The following is a 25,588-nucleotide window of genomic DNA, read 5'->3' on the forward strand; positions in this document are numbered from 1 at the left end:
AATAAGTGTGCAAAATGTGCAAACAACAAGTTTATTGCCAAAAACGCTTCATCTATCTATAATTCCAGTAATCTCTGTGTGTATGTTTGTATGTTTGTATGTTTGTATGTTTGTATGTCTGTATGTCTGTGACCGCTGTTTCTCGACAACCACGGGTCCGATATACTTTAAACTTGCCAGGTATATTGCTGGGGACCCGAGGATGTGCCTTTTCAAGGTTTCATATTAATCGGAGAAGTAGTTACCGAGCTATGTCCAAAAAACGATTCAACCAATCAGAGAGCAGCGAGCTATCACGTGTGCCGAACGTGGCGAACAGACTCTGCCTTGGACGGCACATTTGAGAGCGTATTCATTTATTTCACGTTGGCAAACTATGTTGCCGCTATGTTGGCGTTAAACGATGTTTTAAAACTAATTAAAACTAATTTGCGATTCTTTCGCTTTCCTGCGCGTTTGTGCATGCTATGGCGATTTCTTTACCAAACTCCGCAAGCCGTTCGCTTTGGACCAAACCATTTCATGTAAATAGAGGGGGGGGATTGTCACCGTACTCGCAAGCCGTTCGCTTTGGACCAAACCATTTCATGTAAATAGAGGGGGGGGGGATATAATTTTAGATATAGATATAGTACGGGCATGCCCTAGTCTATCTATAATTCCAGTAAGCTCTGTATGTCTGTATGTCTGTGACCGCTGTTTCTCGACAACCACGGGTCCGATATACTTGAAACTTGCCAGGTATATTGCTGGTGACCCGAGGATGTGCCTTTTCAAGGTTTCATATTAATCGGACAAGTAGTTACCGAGCTATGTCCAAAAAACGATTCAACCAATCAGAGAGCAGCGAGTTATCACGTGTGCCGAACGTGGCGAACAGACTCTGCCTCGGACGGCACATTTGAGAGCGTATTCATTTATTTCATGTTGGCAAACTATGTTGCCGCTATGTTGGCGTTAAACTATGTTTTAAAACTAATTAAAACTAATTTGCGATTCTTTCGCTTTCCTGCGCGTTTGTGCACGCTATGGCGATTTCTTTACCAAACTCCTCAAGCCGTTCGCTTTGGACCAAACCATTTCATGTAAATAGAGGGGGGGGATTGTCACCGTACTCGCAAGCCGTTCGCTTTGGACCAAACCATTTCATGTAAATAGAGGGGGGGGGATTGTCACCGTACTCGCAAGCCGTTCGCTTTGGACCAAACCATTTCATGTAAATAGAGGGGGGGGGATATAATTTTAGATATATATATAGTACGGGCATGCCCTAGTCTATCTATAATTCCAGTAATCTCTGTATGTCTGTATGTCTGTGACCGCTGTTTCTCGACAACCACGGGTCCGATATACTTGAAACTTGCCAGGTATATTGCTGGGGACCCGAGGATGTGCCTTTTCAAGGTTTCATATTAATCGGACAAGTAGTTACCGAGCTATGTCCAAAAAACGATTCAACCAATCAGAGAGCAGCGAGCTATCATGTGTGCCGAACGTGGCGAACAGACTCTGCCTCGGACGGCACATTTGAGAGCGTATTCATTTATTTCACATTGGCAAACTATGTTGGCGTTAAACTATGTTTTAAAACTAATTAAAACTAATTTGCGATTCTTTCGCTTTCCTGCGCGTTTGTGCATGCTATGGCGATTTCTTTACCAAACTCCGCAAGCCGTTCGCTTTGGACCAAACCATTTCATGTAAATAGAGGGGGGGGGATTGTCACCGTACTCGCAAGCCGTTCGCTTTGGACCAAACCATTTCATGTAAATAGAGGGGGGGGGGATTGTCACCGTACTCGCAAGCCGTTCGCTTTGGACCAAACCATTTCATGTAAATAGAGGGGGGGGGATATAATTTTAGATATATATATAGTACGGGCATGCCCTAGTTTCAGTAAATCGGAGTGCTATTGCATTCACAATCTTCCTCGTGATCGGATTTCAGTAAACAGGAGTGTAATTGCATTCACAATCTTCCGAGTGGAAAATGTGTGGTTTTGCGAAGGACGTACAACTCAGGTGCACACGATATGATTAAACACGCATTTCTGCATTAAAGTGTAATTCGGGACAAGAAGTGTGCAAAATGTGCAAACAACAACTTTATTGCAAAAAACGCTTCATTTCAGTAAATAGGAATGCTTTTGCATTCAAAATGTTCCACAATTTGATGAAACACGCGTAAGAAGAGTGATTCGGGAAAATATGGGTGCAAAATGTGCAAACAACAAGTTTATTGCCAAAAACACTTCATTTCAGTAAATAGGAGTGCTTTTGCATTCACAATGTTCCACAATTTGATGAAACACTTGTTTCAATATTTGAAGTGTGATTCGGGACAATGAGGGTGCAATTTGTGCAGACAATAAGTTTTTGCTCCAAAACGCTTCTTTTCAGGAAATAGCACTGTTTTTACATTCACAATGTTCAACTGTTTGAGGAAAATACGCGTTTCAATATTAGAAGTGTGATTCGGGACAATGAGGGTGCAATTTGTGCAGACAATAAGTTTTGGCTCCAAAACGCCTCTTTTCACGACAGAGGAGGAGTTTTTGCATGAATCATTGCACACTCTGCAAAATGCGGAGACACAAAGTTTTTGGTCCAAAGCGCGACATTTCAGGGAAAGGACTGTTTTCCATTCACAATGTTCTTCGTGGAAATGACTTGTGCAAATGTAATAATTCTCGGGGAAACGTCCTGATTATAGATAAATAAATCTTGAGTCGGAGATACTCCGGGGTTAAGAATTTCTTGTCAATCGATCCAACGGTGGCTGAGAATTTTTTTTTTTAATGCAGACACGCACACACACACACACCCGATCGCTGAAACCTGCTTTGCACTTCGCAAGCACAGTATAAAAATTAAGCTGCGATGACCAGGAATCGAACCCGGGTCAACTGCTTGGAAGGCAGCTATGCTCACCACTATACCACCATCGCTCCATGAAAAATATTCTTTTCAAATGTTAAATATTTTATTCATACAATTACCAAACTTATCAAATATCCTTTCATCAATAATTATAAACCAACATCAGTGAGTGAGTCATTCTGTGAATAAGTGAGTGAATGATTGAGTGTGAGTGAATGAGGGAGTGAGTGAGTGCTGGAGTGAATGAGTGAGTGTGTGACTGAATGAATGAAGGAATGAGAGGGGCAAACACTTCAGTCATTAGCGTTTGAACCAAACACACAGAATTTGACAAATCTTGGCCAGAAACTTCATGTCTGATATATCTCACGAAGGCGTATTTCGTAAATCGGATTTCAGTAAATAGGAGTGCAATTGCATTCACAATCTTCCTCGTGGAAAATGTGTTGTTTTGCTTGGTACGTCAACTCAGGTGCAAACTCTATTATGAAACACGCATTTCTGCATTGGAAGTGTAATTCGGGACAATAAGTGTGCAAAATGTGCAAACAACAAGTTTATTGCCCAAAACGCTTCATTTCAGTAAATCGGAGTGCTATTGCATTCACAATCTTCCTCGTGATCGGATTTCAGTAAACAGGAGTGTAATTGCATTCACAATCTTCCGAGTGGAAAATGTGTGGTTTTGCGAAGGACGTACAACTCAGGTGCACACGATATGATGAAACACGCATTTCTGCATTAAAGTGTAATTCGGGACAAGAAGTGTGCAAAATGTGCAAACAACAACTTTATTGCAAAAAACGCTTCATTTCAGTAAATAGGAATGCTTTTGCATTCAAAATGTTCCACAATTTGATGAAACACGCGTAAGAAGAGTGATTCGGGAAAATATGGGTGCAAAATGTGCAAACAACAAGTTTATTGCCAAAAACTCTTCATTTCAGTAAATAGGAGTGCTTTTGCATTGACAATGTTCCACAATTTGATGAAACACCTGTTTCAATATTTGAAGTGTGATTCGGGACAATGAGGGTGCAATTTGTGCAGACAATAAGTTTTTGGTCCAAAACGCTTTTTTCAGGAAATAGGACTGTTTTTACATTCACAATGTTCAACTGTTTGAGGAAACACGCGTTTCAATATTAGAAGTGTGATTCGGGACAATGAGGGTGCAATTTGTGCAGACAATAAGTTTTTGCTCCAAAACGCCTCTTTTCACGACAGAGGAGGAGTTTTTGTATGAATCATTGCACACTCTGCAAAATGCGGAGACACAAAGTTTTTGGTCCAAAGCGCGACATTTCAGGGAAAGGACTGTTTTCCATTCACAATGTTCTTCGTGGAAATGACTTGTGCAAATGTAATAATTCTCGGGGAAACGTCCTGATTATAGATAAATAAATCTTTAGTCGGAGATACTCCGGGGTTAAGAATTTCTTGTCAATCGATCCAACGGTGGCTGAGAATTTTTTTTTTAATGCAGACACGCACACACACACACACACACACACCCGATCGCTGAAACCTGCTTTGCACTTCGCAAGCACAGTATAAAAATTAAGCTGCGATGACCAAGAATCGAACCCGGGTCAGCTGCTTGGAAGGCAGCTATGCTCACCACTATACCACCATCGCTCCATGAAAAGTATTCTTTTCAAATGTTAAATATTTTATTCATACAATTACCAAACTTATCAAATATCCTTTCATCAATAATTATAAACCAACATCAGTGAGTGAGTCATTCTGTGAATAAGTGAGTGAATGATTGAGTGTGAGTGAATGAGGGAGTGAGTGAGTGCTGGAGTGAATGAGTGAGTGTGTGACTGAATGAATGAAGGAATGAGAGGGGCAAACACTTCAGTCATTAGCGTTTGAACCAAACACACAGAATTTGACAAATCCTGGCCAGAAACTTCATGTCTGATATATCTCACGAAGGCGTATTTCGTAAATCGGATTTCAGTAAATAGGAGTGCAATTGCATTCACAATCTTCCTCGTGGAAAATGTGTTGTTTTGCTTGGTACGTCAACTCAGGTGCAAACTCTATTATGAAACACGCATTTCTGCATTGGAAGTGTAATTCGGGACAATAAGTGTGCAAAATGTGCAAACAACAAGTTTATTGCCCAAAACGCTTCATTTCAGTAAATCGGAGTGCTATTGCATTCACAATCTTCCTCGTGATCGGATTTCAGTAAACAGGAGTGTAATTGCATTCACAATCTTCCGAGTGGAAAATGTGTGGTTTTGCGAAGGACGTACAACTCAGGTGCACACGATATGATGAAACACGCATTTCTGCATTAAAGTGTAATTCGGGACAAGAAGTGTGCAAAATGTGCAAACAACAACTTTATTGCAAAAAACGCTTCATTTCAGTAAATAGGAATGCTTTTGCATTCAAAATGTTCCACAATTTGATGAAACACGCGTAAGAAGAGTGATTCGGGAAAATATGGGTGCAAAATGTGCAAACAACAAGTTTATTGCCAAAAACTCTTCATTTCAGTAAATAGGAGTGCTTTTGCATTGACAATGTTCCACAATTTGATGAAACACCTGTTTCAATATTTGAAGTGTGATTCGGGACAATGAGGGTGCAATTTGTGCAGACAATAAGTTTTTGGTCCAAAACGCTTTTTTCAGGAAATAGGACTGTTTTTACATTCACAATGTTCAACTGTTTGAGGAAACACGCGTTTCAATATTAGAAGTGTGATTCGGGACAATGAGGGTGCAATTTGTGCAGACAATAAGTTTTTGCTCCAAAACGCCTCTTTTCACGACAGAGGAGGAGTTTTTGTATGAATCATTGCACACTCTGCAAAATGCGGAGACACAAAGTTTTTGGTCCAAAGCGCGACATTTCAGGGAAAGGACTGTTTTCCATTCACAATGTTCTTCGTGGAAATGACTTGTGCAAATGTAATAATTCTCGGGGAAACGTCCTGATTATAGATAAATAAATCTTTAGTCGGAGATACTCCGGGGTTAAGAATTTCTTGTCAATCGATCCAACGGTGGCTGAGAATTTTTTTTTTTAATGCAGACACGCACACACACACACACACACACCCGATCGCTGAAACCTGCTTTGCACTTCGCAAGCACAGTATAAAAATTAAGCTGCGATGACCAGGAATCGAACCCGGGTCAACTGCTTGGAAGGCAGCTATGCTCACCACTATACCACCATCGCTCCATGAAAAAGATTATTTTCAAATGTTAAATATTTTATTCATACAATTACCAAACTTATCAAATATCCTTTCATCAATAATTATAAACCAACATCAGTGAGTGAGTCATTCTGTGAATAAGTGAGTGAATGATTGAGTGTGAGTGAATGAGGGAGTGAGTGAGTGCTGGAGTGAATGAGTGAGTGTGTGACTGAATGAATGAAGGAATGAGAGGGGCAAACACTTCAGTCATTAGCGTTTGAACCAAACACACAGAATTTGACAAATACTGGCCAGAAACTTCATGTCTGATATATCTCACGAAGGCGTATTTCGTAAATCGGATTTCAGTAAATAGGAGTGCAATTGCATTCACAATCTTCCTCGTGGAAAATGTGTTGTTTTGCTTGGTACGTCAACTCAGGTGCAAACTATATGATGAAACACGCATTTCTGCATTGGAAGTGTAATTCGGGACAATAAGTGTGCAAAATCTGCAAACAACAAGTTTATTGCCAAAAACGCTTCATTTCAGTAAATCGGAGTGCTATTGCATTCACAATCTTCCTCGTGATCGGATTTCAGTAAACAGGAGTGTAATTGCATTCACAATCTTCCGAGTGGAAAATGTGTGGTTTTGCGAAGGACGTACAACTCAGGTGCACACGATATGATGAAACACGCATTTCTGCATTAAAGTGTAATTCGGGACAAGAAGTGTGCAAAATGTGCAAACAACAACTTTATTGCAAAAAACGCTTCATTTCAGTAAATAGGAATGCTTTTGCATTCAAAATGTTCCACAATTTGATGAAACACGCGTAAGAAGAGTGATTCGGGAAAATATGGGTGCAAAATGTGCAAACAACAAGTTTATTGCCAAAAACTCTTCATTTCAGTAAATAGGAGTGCTTTTGCATTCACAATGTTCCACAATTTGATGAAACACCTGTTTCAATATTTGAAGTGTGATTCGGGACAATGAGGGTGCAATTTGTGCAGACAATAAGTTTTTGGTCCAAAACGCTTCTTTTCAGGAAATAGCACTGTTTTTACATTCACAATGTTCAACTGTTTGAGGAAAACACGCGTTTCAATATTAGAAGTGTGATTCGGGACAATGAGGGTGCAATTTGTGCAGACAATAAGTTTTGGCTCCAAAACGCCTCTTTTCACGACAGAGGAGGAGTTTTTGCATGAATCATTGCACACTCTGCAAAATGCGGAGACACAAACTTTTTGGTCCAAAGCGCGACATTTCAGGGAAAGGACTGTTTTCCATTCACAATGTTCTTCGTGGAAATGACTTGTGCAAATGTAATAATTCTCGGGGAAACGTCCTGATTATAGATGAATAAATCTTGAGTCGGAGATACTCCGGTGTGAAGAATTTCTTGTCAATCGATCCAACGGTGGCTGAGAATTTTTTTTTTTTAATGCAGACACGCACACACACACACACACACCCGATCGCTGAAACCTGCTTTGCACTTCGCAAGCACAGTATAAAAATTAAGCTGCGATGGCCAGGAATCGAACCCGGGTCAACTGCTTGGAAGGCAGCTATGCTCACCACTATACCACCATCGCTCCATGAAAAATATTCTTTTCAAATGTTAAATATTTTATTCATACAATTACCAAACTTATCAAATATCCTTTCATCAATAATTATAAACCAACATCAGTGAGTGAGTCATTCTGTGAATAAGTGAGTGAATGATTGAGTGTGAGTGAATGAGGGATTGAGTGAGTGCTGGAGTGAATGAGTGAGTGTGTGACTGAATGAATGAAGGAATGAGAGGGGCAAACACTTCAGTCATTAGCGTTTGAACCAAACACACAGAATTTTACAAATCTTGGCCAGAAACTTCATGTCTGATATATCTCACGAAGGCGTATTTCGTAAATCGGATTTCAGTAAATAGGAGTGCAATTGCATTCACAATCTTCCTCGTGGAAAATGTGTTGTTTTTCTTGGTACGTCAACTCAGGTGCAAACTGTATGATGAAACACGCATTTCTGCATTGGAAGTGTAATTCGGGACAATAAGTGTGCAAAATGTGCAAACAACAAGTTTATTGCCAAAAACGCTTCATTTCAGTAAATCGGAGTGCTATTGCATTCACAATCTTCCTCGTGATCGGATTTCAGTAAACAGGAGTGTAGTTGCATTCACAATCTTCCGAGTGGAAAATGTGTGGTTTTGCGAAGGACGTACAACTCAGGTGCACACGATATGATGAAACACGCATTTCTGCATTAAAGTGTAATTCGGGACAAGAAGTGTGCAAAATGTGCAAACAACAACGTTATTGCAAAAAACGCTTCATTTCAGTAAATAGGAATGCTTTTGCATTCAAAATGTTCCACAATTTGATGAAACACGCGTAAGAAGAGTGATTCGGGAAAATATGGGTGCAAAATGTGCAAACAATAAGTTTATTGCCAAAAACTCTTCATTTCAGTAAATAGGAGTGCTTTTGCATTCACAATGTTCCACAATTTGATGAAACACGTGTTTCAATATTTGAAGTGTGATTCGGGACAATGAGGGTGCAATTTGTGCAGACAATAAGTTTTTGGTCCAAAACGCTTCTTTTCACGAAATAGGACTGTTTTTACATTCACAATGTTCAACTGTTTGAGGAAACACGCGTTTCAATATTAGAAGTGTGATTCGGGACAATGAGGGTGCAATTTGTGCAGACAATAAGTTTTTGCTCCAAAACGCCTCTTTTCACGACAGAGGAGGAGTTTTTGCATGAATCATTGCACACTCTGCAAAATGCGGAGACACAAAGTTTTTGGTCCAAAGCACGACATTTCAGGGAAAGGACTGTTTTCCATTCACAATGTTCTTCGTGGAAATGACTTGTGCAAATGAAATAATTCTCGGGGAAACGTCCTGATTATAGATAAATAAATCTTTAGTCGGAGATACTCCGGTGTTAAGAATTTCTTGTCAATCGATCCAACGGTGGCTGAGAATTTTTTTTTTAATGCAGACACGCACACACACACACACACCCGATCGCTGAAACCTGCTTTGCACTTCGCAAGCACAGTATAAAAATTAAGCTGCGATGACCAGGAATCGAACCCGGGTCAACTGCTTGGAAGGCAGCTATGCTCCCCACTATACCACCATCGCTCCATGAAAAATATTCTTTTCAAATGTTAAATATTTTATTCATACAATTACCAAACTTATCAAATATCCTTTCATCAATAATTATAAACCAACATCAGTGAGTGAGTCATTCTGTGAATAAGTGAGTGAATGATTGAGTGTGAGTGAATGAGGGAGTGAGGGAGTGCTGGAGTGAATGAGTGAGTGTGTGACTGAATGAATGAAGGAATGAGAGGGGCAAACACTTCAGTCATTAGCGTTTGAACCAAACACACAGAATTTGACAAATCTTGGCCAGAAACTTCATGTCTGATATATCTCACGAAGGCGTATTTCGTAAATCGGATTTCAGTAAATAGGAGTGCAATTGCATTCACAATCTTCCTCGTGGAAAATGTGTTGTTTTGCTTGGTACGTCAACTCAGGTGCAAACTATATGCTGAAACACGCATTTCTGCATTGGAAGTGTAATTCGGGACAATAAGTGTGCAAAATGTGCAAACAACAAGTTTATTGCCAAAAACGCTTCATTTCAGTAAATCGGAGTGCTATTGCATTCACAATCTTCCTCGTGATCGGATTTCAGTAAACAGGAGTGTAATTGCATTCACAATCTTCCGAGTGGAAAATGTGTGGTTTTGCGAAGGACGTACAACTCAGGTGCACACGATATGATGAAACACGCATTTCTGCATTAAAGTGTAATTCGGGACAAGAAGTGTGCAAAATGTGCAAACAACAACTTTATTGCAAAAAACGCTTCATTTCAGTAAATAGGAATGCTTTTGCATTCAAAATGTTCCACAATTTGATGAAACACGCGTAAGAAGAGTGATTCGGGAAAATATGGGTGCAAAATGTGCAAACAACAAGTTTATTGCCAAAAACTCTTCATTTCAGTAAATAGGAGTGCTTTTGCATTCACAATGTTCCACAATTTGATGAAACACTTGTTTCAATATTTGAAGTGTGATTCGGGACAATGAGGGTGCAATTTGTGCAGACAATAAGTTTTTGGTCCAAAACGCTTCTTTTCAGGAAATAGCACTGTTTTTACATTCACAATGTTCAACTGTTTGAGGAAAATACGCGTTTCAATATTATAAGTGTTGTGGAAGAATTTCGTGTATGACTCACAGGACTCCAATGACCGGACTCAGGTTTACAAAAGGTCTTTTTTATTATTCAGTTCATTCCATTTACCAAATAATACCGCATTATTCAATGGCTGAGATTAACCCTTTTCCATGGTCCTTTTCGTTCGGCTGATGTTCCTCCGCCATGGTCCCGTTCGTCAGAGCTCCTCGCAGCAAGTCCTCTCGACTCCAGCCGCAGCTCCCGCTTATATGGACCAACTCGACTTAATCCTCTGTCCGCTGAACTCGTAATCTCTTCTCCGCTGACGTTACTGGTCGCCTTCCTGGCGCCAGCTAGCCCCCCCTGTTGTGAGTTCCATTTATCAAACAATAGGGGGGTGCTCCAGCCTGGGGCTGTGACCAGGTGTTTCAAGAGATTATCATGTTCGTGCACATTCCTAACTCATTTACAAACTCGTCCTTCACAGAGTTTGCATGTAAAATGTATTTGCTTTGTTACCAGGTTAATTAATAAGTTACCAGTGCCAATTAATAAGTTACGCTGAGTTACACTTCCACAATTCCCTCATCTTTTTGTTTTTTGTTTATATTAACCATTAATCTAAACATCAATATAAGTAAATAATCAATCACTACAAGTAAACATCATTACAAGTATAAGTAAATAATCAATCACTACAAGTAAACATCATTACAAGTATAAGTAAATAATCAATCACTTTGGTAATCAAATTCCCTTGGGCATACACCGTCATCCTGCAAGAATCACAAAACATTTCGTTGGTCATTGACTCCTTCCATATCGTTCAATCTATTGCATTTGCATCACAAATATATTTTCAAAACAACACTTCACCATCACCAAGATACAACAATTTCACTTCATTTTCAAGTTTTGTAAAGCATCTGCACCATCTGGCAAAAAACGTTTTCCTCCACACAAATGTTGACTTTGTTTGAAAGGAAGGGCTGATCACTTGTGTTTGAATCCTGGTATGAAACATTTTCTCCTAATGTCTTCATAGCTCCTGCACTACTTCGTGTAGGATTTCGCTGTTGTGGTAACATTGCGGAGTCATAGGCTGACCCTGCTCTCCTTGTAGCATTCTTGCCACTTTTTGCTGTAAACCATAGTAATTCCTGAACACGGCCTTCACCCAGTTGTAGTCGACTTGCCTCCTCCCTCATTGTGAGTGGGCAGCAAGTATTGGTGTGACGTTGATTGGCCAGCAAGATGTGGAACAGGGATGCCGGATGCATCCACAATGATGTTGGGACCATGGTGTTCAGGTCATTCATGGTCCTTACCAGGAGCAACCAGCAGAATCGTGCACAGCTGTTGTGACAAGGGCACAGCCGTTTTTTGCAGCTCCATGCTGGTTCCCCGGACGTTGTTGAAGTAATAACATATGTCCCCGCATTTCACAGAGGTTGCAGGTAAAATGTCGTTGTCCTGCAACTTCTGATGTGGTGAATGTTCGAAGCCTTCGAACAAGAGTAAGTGATCGCCTTTCTTTCATATGTTGCAGTGTGATCCAGGCAAATGGTCACATAAATTTCCTTGGTGAAGGTAAGCATTCATCTCCAAGTTACACGGGAGAATGTCTTCATCATTCTTTGAGAAAGAGGGTGTATGCCACGATTAACTTCATTTTTTAGCCACAAATTTTCTTTCTCGACCTTCTTCCCAATTCCGTTAGCAATCCCTCCAAACTGTGATCTCGTCTTATCCTTATGCTCAGTCACATCTGAATCTGCTTTCCGCACACACTGGATCAGATAGGGTACATCTTACCATGAAATCAGCATAATCATGTGTTACATATTTATGTGAATGTATGTGAATTACCATGCAGGTGTTTGCTTCCGTGTGTAGTATATTAAGTTGTTGTGTAGTTGTTGTGGTTGGAGGGTCAGGAGCCCTTCTGAAAGAGTGGCAGGAAACGGAAGTGGCCGGAAGCGGAAGTGACGGGAAACGGAGGAGAAAAGACACGAGGGAAAGGAAGGCTTCTTCTTCCTCGCCCCGCGACGACGAGAAGGGGGAATCGACCTTACGCTGCGCGGAAAACGCGCCGTTGCGAAACGTCTGGCGAGAGGAGTTACCTGGGCGGTAAATACCTTTGGACACGTCCAGTCACTGTGAGTTCGTGCACGAAACCAAGCGTCCGGGACAGTTTGCCCCGTCTACAAAGACGCGTACGGGTCCGCACGTTGGGCCTCGCTCGCGTCGGAAGCCGCGCTGGGTTTTGCCCCGTCTACAAAGACGCGTACGGGTCCGCACGTTGGGCCTCGCTCGCGTCGGAAGCCGCGCTGGGTTTTTGCCCATCGACAAGGACGCGTAAGAGTCGCACTTGGGGCCTCGCGCACGTTGGACGCCGCGCTGGGTTTGCCCCGTGGCTTGGCAAGGAGGTGCGCTGCAGCCGCGGCCCCAGTCCGAGACGGCACGTTTAGAGCACGTCCGCCCGGGGCTCGTTCAACCGCCCGTGTGCGGAGAGGAGAGACATTGACCACGGAGGGAGTCAGGAGTGGGACTCACGTGAGGAATGTATAAGATTAAGATGGCCATCTTAGAGTTTGTGTAGATGAGTTCACATGGTTGTAATATTGATTGTGCATTGTTGATGGTTGTTGATTGCTCAGTGAATATATTATTGATTATTCCGGATCCTTGGTGTGGGGTTTCTTCTTGACCGGAATTCATATTGATTGCGTTACGAAAGCGTATAAACCATATATCTTTCTGGCGGGGTCCCTCCCACGGTCCGGGGGTCACCAAGACCAGGTAGTTACCGGGAGGACCACGTAACAGAATTGGGGGCTCGTCCAAATTACGATTTGCGGTTTCGCAATTGGGTCTACGTCCGGGATCTAAAAGTGTATAAAATAATAAAATAATAATATTTTTGGTAATTAAAATTTATTAATTAATTATTAATTGGTAATATTTTTTTTTGAGAAATTGGGGAAAGTCTTGGGGTGAAGGTTAACAGGTGTTAACGATAGGCACCATGGCGTTTGTGGCACAGAACTTTGGGGTAACCCCGAGTGAGGCACAGTTCCGAGCGTTGCTAAAGTCGGATCTCTTGAAATTGGCCAAACATTTTAACTTGGAGGTCCGAACTAATTTGAGGAAGGCAGAGTTGCAGGCCACGGTGATACAATCTATGGTGGGATTAGGAACATGGGACGAGTTAGCCTGGGAGTGGCTACCCGAAGAACCAGAAGACGTGGAGCTCCGGAAACTGGAGTTGCAATTACGGAGCCAGGAACGGATCAAAGAAGAAGAAAGGAAAGCAGAAGAGAGAAGAGAAGAGAAGCAAGCAGAGGAAAGGAGAGTGGAACGAGAACTCCAGGAAAGGTTAAAAGAAGAAGAAAGGAAAGCAGAAGAGAGGAGAGAAGAGAAACAAGCAGAGGAAAGGAGAGTGGAACGAGAACTCCAGGAAAGGTTAGCAGAAGAAGAAAGGAAAGCAGAAAAGGAAAGAGCAGAAGAAGAAAGGAAAGCAGAGGAGAGGAGAGAAGAGAAACAAGCAGAGGAAAGGAGAGTGGAAAGAGAACTCCAGGAAAGAAGAGAAAAGGAACAAGCAGAGGAAAGGAGAGCTGCAAGGGACCTCGAAGCAGAGGAGAGAAAAGCGGAAAGGGAATTAAAGGAACGTGACATGGAGCTTCAGCAAGAAATCAAAGTCAAGGAGCTGGAGTTAATGAGAGAACGGGGAGAGGCACCACCCTTGCTGACGGGGTCGACACCTCACCAGAAAACCTGGGATGTGGGCAGACATGTGAGGCTGGTTCCACCGTTCAGTGAAAAGGAAGTCGCGAAATTCTTCCCACACTTTGAGAAAGTGGCTCGACAATTAAACTGGCCGGAGGAGGCCTGGACCATACTCGTACAAAGTGTGCTGGTGGGGAAAGCTCAGGAAATTTATTCGGCGCTACCAATGGACCAATGTGCAGATTATGAGGTACTGAAGAAGCACATCCTCAAGGCCTATGAGTTGGTTCCGGAAGCTTACAGGCAAAAATTCAGGAATGCCAGGAAGAGGGAGAGTGAGACCCATGTGGAGTTTGCCAGAGTGAAAGAAAACATGTTTGATCGGTGGTGTGAGTCAAAAGGAGTCGGGAAAGACTTCGAGACATTGCGGGACTTGATCCTGGTGGAGGAATTCCAGCAGTGTGTCCACGAGGACATCAAAGTGTACCTGCAGGAAAAGAAGGTACCAAAGTTGTGGGACGCAGCCACCATGGCAGATGATTATGCCTTAACCCACCGAATAGGGGTCCACGAACCTAACTCCTCGCCTAGATCTCCGCAGGGGAGGTGGGGAACAGCAGGTGCGGAGAACGACCATACATGGCGGCGGCCTCGAGATGATTATGGGGACAACTATGATACCCCACCGGTTCGAAATCAGAGGGATGCGGGCCCAAGACAAACTTATAGTTCGGGGGGCCCGAGGCAGACCCCGAGTTTTTCCTCCGGGCCTACTTGCGCGTTTTGCAAAAAACCTGGACACTTGATGTCCAGTTGTTACCTCATGAAAAGGGACAACCCAGAGCGGAGTCCGACTATTACAACTCCGAATGCGATGGCTAGCGTAAGAAATCGCCATCAAGAGGGTTACCAACCATTTGTTTCCGAGGGGTTTGTGTCACTGGATGGAGCCTCGACTAACCGGAGACCGGTTAGGATATTGAGAGACACAGGGGCCCATCAATCTTTAATGCTTGAAGGCATTTTGCCATGGTCCGAGGAGACGGCAACGGGGGATAGTGTTCGTTTACAGGGGATCGGGGGCGGTGTTAGTGCTCCCCTTCAGGTCATCCAGTTGGAGTCCGATTTGGTGTCAGGACCGGTCACCGTCGGTTTACAAGCCACGTTTCCTGTAGAGGGTGTATCTGTGGTTCTCGGGAATGATTTGGCCGGGGGTCAAGTTTATGGTAACCTGAGGGTTGAGAAAGAGCCCAGCAGGGAAAATAACACCACACCAGCTCGGGATGGTGACAAAAGTGCCAAGTTATTTGTAGGGGGACTGAACTTCAAAACAGAGGAAGAAGTTCTGACCTCTGTCTTCAACAGATATGGGCCGCTGGTGGAAGTGCGGTTGGTAAGAGACTGGGAAACGCAACAGTCAAGAGGGTTCGGCTTTGTCACGTTTGCCAGCACAAAAGACGCCAGAGAGGCAGAGAAGAATTGGAATGGCAAGGATTTGGAGGGTCGGACCATAACAGTAGGGAAGGCATTTCGTAGGCGTCGAGAGGTCTACAGGAGAGGACAACTGGGCGGTAGTTTTGGTGGTGGCCGCAGTCAATATTATTATGGAGGCTCCCTGAGTTACGGCCGCTCCCGAAGGAAGAATTGGCAAAGTAGTGGCCGAGAAGAAGACCGGTATTCAGGGGACTACAGGGACCAGTGGTCCCACCCTAATTATTAGGGACGTTCCGAGAAGTTGAAGCACTGAAGGCGGCGGAGCCGCCGAGCCAAGATTCCTACACGAATTAACCGTGAACGCCGTTCCTAAAGGCGCCCATGTAGAGAACTTTCCTGCACGGACTAACCGTGAACTCCACGTTCCTCAAGGCGCCCATGTAGAGAACTTTCCTGCACGGACTAACCGTGAACTCCGCGTTCCTAAAGGCATCCATGTAGTGAATACTCGGCTTGGCCTCCCGGAAAAGTGCTATCGAGTGGCTTAACTGGCTTTATTTTTAAGTGATAACTGTGCCCGGGGGGAATTGATAATGTGGGGGGGTTGAGTTATCTGGTTTATTTCTCCAACTTGGCCGGCAAAGAAAGTTTTCGCTGGGTTCAAACTTTCTTTCTTGAAGGGGGGGAGTGTTACATATTTATGTGAATGTATGTGAATTACCATGCAGGTGTTTGCTTCCGTGTGTAGTATATTAAGTTGTTGTGTAGTTGTTGTGGTTGGAGGGTCAGGAGCCCTTCTGAAAGAGTGGCAGGAAACGGAAGTGGCCGGAAGCGGAAGTGACGGGAAACGGAGGAGAAAAGACACGAGGGAAAGGAAGGCTTCTTCTTCCTCGCCCCGCGACGACGAGAAGGGGGAATCGACCTTACGCTGCGCGGAAAACGCGCCGTTGCGAAACGTCTGGCGAGAGGAGTTACCTGGGCGGTAAATACCTTTGGACACGTCCAGTCACTGTGAGTTCGTGCACGAAACCAAGCGTCCGGGACAGTTTGCCCCGTCTACAAAGACGCGTACGGGTCCGCACGTTGGGCCTCGCTCGCGTCGGAAGCCGCGCTGGGTTTTGCCCCGTCTACAAAGACGCGTACGGGTCCGCACGTTGGGCCTCGCTCGCGTCGGAAGCCGCGCTGGGTTTTTGCCCATCGACAAGGACGCGTAAGAGTCGCACTTGGGGCCTCGCGCACGTTGGACGCCGCGCTGGGTTTGCCCCGTGGCTTGGCAAGGAGGTGCGCTGCAGCCGCGGCCCCAGTCCGAGACGGCACGTTTAGAGCACGTCCGCCCGGGGCTCGTTCAACCGCCCGTGTGCGGAGAGGAGAGACATTGACCACGGAGGGAGTCAGGAGTGGGACTCACGTGAGGAATGTATAAGATTAAGATGGCCATCTTAGAGTTTGTGTAGATGAGTTCACATGGTTGTAATATTGATTGTGCATTGTTGATGGTTGTTGATTGCTCAGTGAATATATTATTGATTATTCCGGATCCTTGGTGTGGGGTTTCTTCTTGACCGGAATTCATATTGATTGCGTTACGAAAGCGTATAAACCATATATCTTTCTGGCGGGGTCCCTCCCACGGTCCGGGGGTCACCAAGACCAGGTAGTTACCGGGAGGACCACGTAACACATGTATATCTTCCGACAGTTTCACATTCAACAATTTGTTGTTTTTTTTCCTTAACACAAACGTTATATTCATTTATATGCGTCACACAAATAATATTCAATCAGGTATGTATTTTATTACTAATCTAAGAATAGCATTGTATATGATTACAATCACAAACGGGAATATCTAATTCCCAACAACAATTTTCCCAAACCAACAAATTAAGCATAATGTATTATTACCATAATTCCTCTCCACTTTTTCTTTTCCCTCTGTTTTTCTAACAGTGTGTCACTCGTGGTGATATGAGTTCACTGATATTGTAATTGACACAACTCATAACATTGTCGTTATGCCATTATCTTAATTCTACTGTTTATGTCGCCATAAAAGTCTTCCTTTTCTGGTTTCACATTTCTTTCCTCATTTGTCACTTCATGCGTTATCATCGTGTTGTTGGTTACCTTATTCAAACACACCGTCACTAAGGCTTTCAAGCAAGCCACCACTAAAACAATTGCCAATATAACTACTAAACCAACAAACAAGTCTGCTACTCCTTGTATATATTCATACAAATGACATAGTTATATGTCGATGACATTTAACATTATATACCAAACTAACAAGCTTCCTAAAAGGTAAATAAAGAAAATCCCTTAATATGTAACATAATCAGATTATTTGTCTTGCCCTGATCCCCCTATCTCCCGGGGTTGAACTCAATCCCCTGATCATGAGTGTAGTTGTGATACATTTTTCACTCATGTTGTATTAATATCAGCAGGTAATTGTATGTCATGTAGGCAAATAAATGTCACTATCCCAAGTAGGAATATCACATGTTGAAAATGTAATGTTTAACAATGCAAGGGGTGTTAAAATGTAATTCAAATGACTGTAAATCACGACTATCATTTATCTACCACTGAATGTTCTGCTGGGCTGCTAGGTGCAGCCTCATTTTCTGTGGGATCGTCCACCTTAGCCCCATGTCCTTGTTTGCAATGAGGGGCATGAATCCAACTTTCTATTTTGGGTCCATTTTTTTTTTTTTTTTTTCTATTCTTATCAATCTCCTATGGTTTATCAATTTGTTCCAAAACACTGCAACCAAAGGTTTTAACCAAAGCTCTACCAAACTATTTCCAATTTGAACTCAAAATGCTAATTAAACAACAATTCAAAGAATTAACTTCAATGGGTCAACAAACTCATTTTATAAACAGATCTAATTTTCCCATCCAATAATTTTCCTTGCCAAATGTCATATTGCAACACTTTAATAAACCTTCGAAAAATGTCTCCCAAATCAATAAATTCCCTTTTTACTTCCCAAATACTCATCTGTAAATTACATATTCAATTACAGTTTTTTCCTATTTGTTCGGCCTAAATGGCCACTGAAGTGGCTGCCAACATGCAGTACCGTTTTTATCTACCAAGCAAGTATTCGTCCGCATAAGATCTCTACCAAAATGTTGTTTGTAAAAACAAATCTGGGATTTCTGATTACATGGATGCACACTCTCAGGACATTTCAGGCTGCTTGTTAACAATCCACTACGATTAATTAATTCCTTTACCCACAATCAAATAATTAGTACAAATTGAGGATATTATCCCTATCACATTCATTTATAGATTCATTATGTTGGATCTAAATTTTCTCCCACTGCTGCAAGGAAGAACAATAGCTCTAATAAGTCTTTGTAATATCTCACTTCATTTACCCAGCATCGAAGAATTTATTTACTATCCATTCCCATCTGTTAACCAGTCACTTTGTTTGAACTCCAAAACTTAATTTGATGAATCCCATGTGTATGGTACCACTTATTGAAACCCCTACTTTTGTAGAAAGTATCCAAGTAAGTGTTTTAATACACCCCCTTAACTGTTGCTCATCCATTTCTATGCACCCAGTGAGTACTACTGACACCAGTATGCCAATATAGGTGTGCGAGATTAACAAATATGTTGCAGGTACATGTAACAGCGCGTTCTGAGTATAAATAACGTAACAGCGCGTTCATGTCTGCCCCTTGGTTTAAGATGCACAATGCATTCCGTTTTAAAACTCACAATAGTTCCAATCAGCAAGATTTTCTTTACTATTTTCCCATATCATCTATGCCTAATACACATCCATACATGCAGCACAATTTATATGCTGATAAAATTCAAGTTTATATATATATATATAAATCCATGAGCAGAGTATTCTGGGAAGTCAGTGTAAGACCTCTCCCAAATTTGGATAATTTTGTACTCCCTCATTTCCTTTTATGAAGCTCATATCCATAAATAGCTGTTATTCTCATATAAATTCTATCAAAATGGAATCCCCAAATTACTCACAATTTTACTATGAATGAATAGCTGCTCATAACCCAGCACATCAAATCTTTATATTCCATCTCCCTTGACAAAAGAGATAATGTTCATAATCAAATTTTATTTCTATTTTATTTTACGGATTCTCTGCATATTCAATCCCATCCACATAAAGCTATCCATTTCCAGACAGGCACACTGTCGGTGTCAACAATCTTGTAAGATTGATACACAAAACAATAAAAACACTAACATTGACACACAAAAATACACACACACCTGCATTATGCGTATTTGTTTGCGTTGGAACTATTATTTACAGATCAAGATGGGTGTCAATTTTATTTCAATTTCATAAAATTTGTCCTTCAATTTTAGAAATGCTAATACACAAATGGACCAAAAGCTTATTCTTAGAAAACCCCTATGATGTCACATTGAAATTACCCTTTCAGTTCCCACAATAATTTATCCAAATTTGACTACACACCCATTTGCATGTCAGTCGACCACTGACCTATCAATCATGCGGAACACTAGTCCGAAATTCCCACCTGATCATCATGTGACTCTTGTCACTTAGTTTCAAAAATTTGCAAAGCAATTGTTCCAACTTTGTAAATTTAAAATTGTGTGCCCAACATAAAAGATCCAATTTCGGCATGTGATCAATTAATTACTAATTTGCTTACAAGCAAAAGAAAAAATGAATAATTCTTGCTCCGAAAACTTTTCAGACCCAAGAATCATTGACAGTTATTCATGTTTGTCCAGTAATCGAATCTGTTGAGGCCAATCATCATTTGGGATTTGCAGCAATGAAGGCCTAATCATTGTCTGAGGTACCGGTACGTACTGGTACCCTTGATCTTGGTTTGCCCCATGACCTTGTCCTCCTGTTGACATACGGACATCTTCTTCTCCAATGTCCCATCTTTCCACACTCGAAACACCGGTTTCTGTCGTTTCCTGGTCTGTGCACCTGTGCATTTGTATTGCTGGGCTGCATCTCTACATTCCTGAGTTGCCACTGCAATCTCTCGTTGTCTCCTGAAACACGAAAAAATTCTCTGTACCGTCCTTTTTTGGGGAGACAACTGGAAATCAGATGGGACAACCGTCACTTTCATTCCTAATTTCGAGGGCAGTTGTGCATTTGTCTCCTGCACTGTATCCTGTATCCTTTTTATTTTAAGTTCTAGATCCGTTATCCGTTCTTGCTGTTCCCGTTGTCTGGATTCACCATCCCAAAGATGGAATGCAAGCCAGTCTACCGTTAGATTCTGTCTCTTCCTGGCTTTCAATATTTGTTCCAATCTTTCCAATCGACTTCGCTCAAATGTACCATCTCTTGGAAACTCCTTATCATGTCCCTTTGTCCACAAATACCAATTCTCGACCTGCCTTATAGCTTCTGCACCATAACGGTCATACATATGATGTGTACAAGTACCTTTTGGTGGACTCTCTGGTTGTCCTTGTGTATTCTTGCAGGCTCCATTTCCCATTCTGCCTTTTATCAAAGTAGCGTTGGATGTGTTGTAGTTTGTTCCTCTAAAGCTTCACTCGTACCTCCAGGAAGGGTCTCTCCACCTGTTCACACGGTGATTTCCAGAGAATCTCCCTCAGCCGTGGCTTTTGCACAATCCAATCTCACAGATCAGTATTTGCAGATGAGCCGGAGGGTCAGTATGAAATGGGTGAATCCTCAGGTGTCCGCTCTGTTGACGGGGAAATCACACAATGGTAACCGCACATATATATCTGTATATAAACTCACCACCTTGCTCAATTTTCCCAGGTTGTCTCCACATTGATAATATCTCGCAAAGATATCAAAGCTTCTTTCTTGAGACCGCATTTTCATCAATCAAACAATCAATATATTCAATTCAATTTATTCAGTTCAATTTATTCAGTTAAATTTATTCACTTAAATTCAATCAATTAGATTCAATCAATCGACAATTCAATCAATTATTCAATTTCAATTAATTCATCAATATTCATCAATAAATCAAATTAATCACTTTGGATGTCTCTTTGCATAGGCCCTTTCCCCAATGATGTCAGGACAGGTCCATCCATTGACTGAGATCGAATTTCATCGGTCGTCACCTCGGGTTCGTACCTCATGTCAATTGATGAATCACCGTCCTGTCCTAGGGTCATATCTGACATATTTTCCCATTTTGCCTGGTCTCCACAAATTTTCTTTGCAACCACTAAAGGCAACTCATCCTTCATTCGTGAGACAGCCAAAATGGATGGCAGATATTAAAGTTCATTGGGAAAAATATCTCATCATTTTTTCTTTTAATAGTATCCAAAATCTCTTGGCAATATAAATTTCGTAAAACTCCTGAAATAAGACTGTAAAATTCCTTTAATCATGCTAAATTTTGAAACTCCATCGCTTGTACCACCCAATTTATCCCATAGGGCTTGAAAGTTCTTTCCCAAGTTCATGCAATCATTCTGCATTTGAACCCTATGATATCATTCATAATAATCATCATGATTTTATAGTCATGGTCATATCATAATCATCTATTTAAAACGAACATTTCCTTTATCACCACAGTTATGTGGTATAATCAACAATAGAATAAAACTGTACATAGCAACAGGCTACCTCATGGCCACTTAGTATACCTATTGACAATAAGTCATAACAGTATCGAATAATCATTGAACAATTCAAAAATCGCTTCCACTGCTCCAGCCGCAGCATTCGTCATTTTGTCTGCTCATCCGCATGACCAAAACGAAATAAAAGGAGCTCAACCATTACACAGCGCTTTTAATGGCGCATGCCATAGAAACTCAACGCAATTTCGACTCGGCCAAAAAACGAGCAAATTTTGCAGGATGTTAACTGGAATTAGTCGTGAAAATATATCCAAAATACACAAAAATACACACCCACAAAAATAAACAACAAACCCAAACAAACCCAAGGTCGACCCTCTTACACAGTAAATTACATCATTTCAGCATCGTATTGATTGCTGAAATATTCCAGGGTTTATACATACCTTAAAAGAGGTATGCGTGGTGTTGCCCCCTCCCACGTTTATTCCAGGGTTTATACACACCTTAAAAGAGGTATGCGTGGTGTTGCCCCCTCCCACTTTTAATTCCTCATTAAATTCCTCATTAAATTCCTTATTAAATTACTTATTAAATTACTCATTAAATTACTCATTAAATTACTCATTAAATTACTCATTAAATTACTCATTAAATTACTCATTAAATTACTCATTAAATTACTCATTAAATTACTCATTAAATTTCTCATTAAATTACTCATTAAATTACTCATTAAATTACTCATTAAATTACTCATTAAATTAACTTACATAGTTTCAGCATTGTATTGATTGCTGAAATATTCCAGGGTTTATACACACCTTAAAAGAGGTATGCGTGGTGTTGCCCCCTCCCACGTTTATTCCAGGGTTTATACACACCTTAAAAGAGGTATGCGTGGTGTTGCCCCCTCCCACTTTTAATTACTCATTACATCGTTTCCATTAAAAAACATCGCTTCTACTGCTCCAGCCGCAGCATTTGTCACTTTGTTTGCTCATTCACTATTCCTGATTCGTCATCAAGGATCTCCATCAACACACAGCGTACTTAATTCCGCATTCTAATGAGAATTCAACAGGATTTTACGACTCAAAGGAAAAGAACGAGCAGACCTTTTGCAGGATGATCGTTACAAAAATCGTTACATATATTAAAGTATTTATGATGTCGACAAATCATATCTTAATTCTTACAAGATTTTGGTTCTTTGAATAAATCACAGCACCGGGAGAACCAGCTCCAAAAATGGATCTTTGTGTTTATTCAGCACCCTAGTAATTGGTTCTTTGTGTACTAATTACACAGCACCCAGGCCCCGCTCATATGGATCTTTGTGCAGCGCTACACAGCACCTGAGCAAAAAGGGGTTTCATCTACATTTTCCCTATCTGGTGTACCATCCGTGATATTTGTCTGCTCATTCACTATTCCTGATTCGTCATCAAGGATCTCCATCATCACACAGCGTACTTAATTCCGCTTTTTAATGAGAATTCAACAGGAATTTACGACTCAAAGGAAAAGAACGAGCAGACCTTTTGCAGGACGATAACTGGAATTAGTCGTGAAAATATATCCAAATACACAAAAATACACACACATGCATTAACAACATTTATTCCGTTTAACAGAACAAACATTTCCTCTATCATGACATGCATGTCTTCAAAATTATATGCCCAAGAGAAAAAGTAAAATTAATTAAAACTGCGGGCAGTGATGATCCGGGGACCATACCGCTCCATCCTGATTGGACGAGTGCGTGCTAGAGTCGTTAACAACGACAGTCCAGATCCGATTGTTCAAAATTTCAACTCAATCGATCGAAAAATGAACGCAGGGATGCATTTTAAAGGTGCAGTGGCACTAACTGAGTTGCCACGAATATGGCCACGAAATTGCCAATATGGCCATCACAAAATATTTTCCTTAATCAATTGGCTCATAGCATAACCAATCTGCAAGTATTTCATCCGAAGATGTATCTCTCAGGAATTTTAATTAAATAAGTCATTTATAAATCAACGAGTTAATTTATTAAATGATTAATCAATAAATCAATATTTTCCTTGACAGCCACATCACTTGGTCAGTGTCATGTCCAAATATCAGCTTCCTTACTCAAAAGGTGCCTGAGTTAATGTAATGTAATTACTGTAATAAGATTACTGCAATTACTGTAATGATTACTGTAATTACTGTAATTACCGGAACTGTAATTACTGTAATTACCCCAGGTAATTACTGTAATGTAATTACTGTAATGTAATAAGAAATGTAATTAATTAAATAAGTACTTCATTAATCGTTAATAATGAAATAATTCCTGAATTCTCATTCGATTCACTTGACATTCGGATGTCCCCAAAACGTTGGAGCAAAACGTTGCAACAACGAAAGTGAAACGTTGTAGCGACGTTGTGGAAACGTTAGCAAAACCCAACATTTGAATGTTCCCAAAACATTCCAACAACAAGTTCCAACAACAAGTTCCAACAGCAAGTTCCAACAACAAGTTCCAACAACAAGTTCCAACAACAAGTTCCAACAAGTTCCAACAACAAGTTCCAACAGCAAGTTCCAACAACAAGTTCCAACAACAAGTTCCAACAACAAGTTCCAACAAGTTCCAACAGCAAGTTCCAACAGCAAGTTCCAACAACAAGTTCCAACAAGTTCCAACAACAAGTTCCAACAGCAAGTTCCAACAACAAGTTCCAACAACAAGTTCCAACAGCAAGTTCCAACAGCAAGTTCCAACAACAAGTTCCAACAGCAAGTTCCAACAACAAGTTCCAACAACAAGTTCCAACAAGTTCCAACAACAAGTTCCAACAGCAAGTTCCAACAACAAGTTCCAACAACAAGTTCCAACAACAAGTTCCAACAAGTTCCAACAAGTGCCAACAGCAAGTTCCAACAACAAGTTCCAACAACAAGTTCCAACAACAAGTTCCAACAAGTTCCAACAGCAAGTTCCAACAGCAAGTTCCAACAACAAGTTCCAACAAGTTCCAACAACAAGTTCCAACAGCAAGTTCCAACAACAAGTTCCAACAACAAGTTCCAACAACAAGTTCCAACAACAAGTTCCAACAGCAAGTTCCAACAACAAGTTCCAACAAGTTATTATCACATTGCAATGACCTCTAAACATTCCTAAACCAATATCCCATTTTAAAAATCCCATTAAAATCCCATATTTTGTCACCCTTTGCATTGTTGAAAGCAATTAATTCCATAACTTAATATTACCTCAATTTATATATACTAGGGCGTGCCCGCACGTACGTGCTCGCCCGTACGTGCTTGCAAAAAACATGCGTGCAAACAACAACAACAAAACTTTGAAACCACGTGGCAGTAACGACCACAGAACCCCCCCTTCTATTTACATGCAATGGTTTGGTCCATTCGCAAAGCCAAAGCGAACGACCACAGAACCCCCCTTCTATTTACATGCAATGGTTCGGTCCATCCGCAGAGCCAAAGCGAACGACCACAGAACCCTCGCCATTAATATCTATTGTAAGCGTGCCAAATCAATAAG

General features: G+C 41.3%; 4 non-coding genes across 4 annotated transcripts; all 4 read right to left on the reverse strand.

The window, feature by feature from the left end:
• Positions 1-2,875: 2,875 nt before the first annotated feature.
• Positions 2,876-2,947, reverse strand: TRNAG-UCC (transfer RNA glycine (anticodon UCC)). Its single transcript has one exon. It is a non-coding gene; the product is annotated as a tRNA-Gly (tRNA).
• Positions 2,948-6,014: 3,067 nt separating this feature from the next.
• On the reverse strand, positions 6,015-6,086 carry TRNAG-UCC (transfer RNA glycine (anticodon UCC)). The gene has a single exon. It is a non-coding gene; the product is annotated as a tRNA-Gly (tRNA).
• Positions 6,087-7,584: 1,498 nt separating this feature from the next.
• Positions 7,585-7,656, reverse strand: TRNAG-UCC (transfer RNA glycine (anticodon UCC)). The gene has a single exon. It is a non-coding gene; the product is annotated as a tRNA-Gly (tRNA).
• Positions 7,657-9,149: 1,493 nt separating this feature from the next.
• On the reverse strand, positions 9,150-9,221 carry TRNAG-UCC (transfer RNA glycine (anticodon UCC)). Its single transcript has one exon. It is a non-coding gene; the product is annotated as a tRNA-Gly (tRNA).
• Between the last annotated feature and the right edge of the window lie 16,367 nt (positions 9,222-25,588).

This window comes from Myxine glutinosa, chromosome 1 (assembly GCF_964187855.1).
Source record: "Myxine glutinosa chromosome 1, kmMyxGlut1.1, whole genome shotgun sequence".
Lineage (NCBI taxonomy): Eukaryota > Metazoa > Chordata > Myxini > Myxiniformes > Myxinidae > Myxine > Myxine glutinosa.